Source organism: Cynara cardunculus (genome assembly GCF_001531365.2).
Source record: "Cynara cardunculus var. scolymus isolate 2C chromosome LG 16, CcrdV1, whole genome shotgun sequence".
NCBI classification, from domain to species: Eukaryota; Viridiplantae; Streptophyta; class Magnoliopsida; order Asterales; family Asteraceae; genus Cynara; species Cynara cardunculus.
In genome coordinates this window covers 4,864,979-4,866,597 of record NC_037543.1, presented here as the reverse complement: position 1 = coordinate 4,866,597, position 1,619 = coordinate 4,864,979, and positions in this window count along the sequence as shown.

The window sequence follows — 1,619 nt, the reverse complement described above, 5'->3', positions numbered from 1 at the left end:
AATCTTATTTATATATTAATTTTAATTTCATTTATATCTATATATTGATTTTAACTGGTTAGTAAGTTTTTTTTAGTTTTATATATTGATATAAATTTTGTATATTAATTCTAATATGACATATTTGATTTTACTTGAAAATAGTAAAAGTCAATATGTAAGGCGTACAAAACAAAAATAATTGAAACTTGTATGATCAATCATTTAATAAATATATTATTTTCTAAATAATATATATATATATATATATATATACATGTAAAGAATAGATCAAGTGATGGAGAGAGTGAAAAAAGTTTACCTGAAAAATGATTTTGTTGAATAATAATGATTTGTAAAATAAAGAATACTTCAAATGATAGAGAAGAAGAAAAAGAGATTTATTGATGGACAAATCATATAGGAGGACATGGAAGGGTTTGGAGGTTTCACTTCCAAGAATAAAGATGAAAAGGTTGTAGGTTAAACTTTTTAAAATTACCAAAAGAACCTTATCCTAATGAATTTCATGTTTTAAATATAGGGACGAGAAAGTCTTTTATATATATATCAAATATTTTAAAAAATCAAAAATCTAAGAAAAAAGAATGAGAGGTTTCTAATGTTTAGAGGATAACACCTTATTATGTTTGGTTTCTTCTTTAAGGAGTAAAAATATTAGAAAATAATTTTTAAGCCCAATGCTAAGGAAGGAAAAAATCGCAATAGACCGATCAACATCGATGTCTTAAAAACCATATGAAAGATTACCGATCTTAAAAAATCATAAACCATCTTTCTTGATACACTTTTCTAGCATCAATGCAAAAATATTCTAGCATAATGTATCAAGTTCATGGATAAACAAAAAAAAATACTTATTTTTATGTTCTACATATGCTTAAAAAATGTTACCTTATTTCATCAATGATTCATATGTCACTTTATCCACACACAAAAAGGATTCATATGCTTGCATAATTCCAATTTTGGTGTGAATGTCTCCAATTAAAAGACCAAATACTATACTTACATCAACAAAAACCCATATTATATATGTCTTCTTGAATGACACATCAAATCAACAAAAATGCAAATCATCTCCACAAAAACTAAATAGATGAAGAATTGAGAAATTAAGAGAGATTGTTATGCTTAAACAATGTTACCTTATTTTATCAAGGATTCATATGTCACTTTATCCACACACAAAATATTCATATGCCTACATAATTTCAGCTTTAGTGTGAATGTTTCCGATTAAAAGACGAAATACTATACTTACATAAGCAAAAACCCATACCGATTTGTCTTATTGAATGACGCCTCAAATCAACAAAAATATAAATCGCCTCCACAAAATTATAACTGAATAGAGAGGAAAAATTGAGAGATTAATAGATAGATTATCATAGAGGTATACCATGAAGAGAAGATGAAAAATTATAACCGAAAAGAAAAAATTAATGAGAGTTAAAGATCAATTATTAGAGGGAACATGAATAGGTTGAAGTAATTAATGAATATCAAAAATCAAAAATAAATATTGAGGTGAGAAAAGCTTGAGAAAAAGAGATAAAGGATAAAACATTTTCTAGCTTTGAGAAGAGGCCACGTCATTATACGTGGTTTCTTCTTTA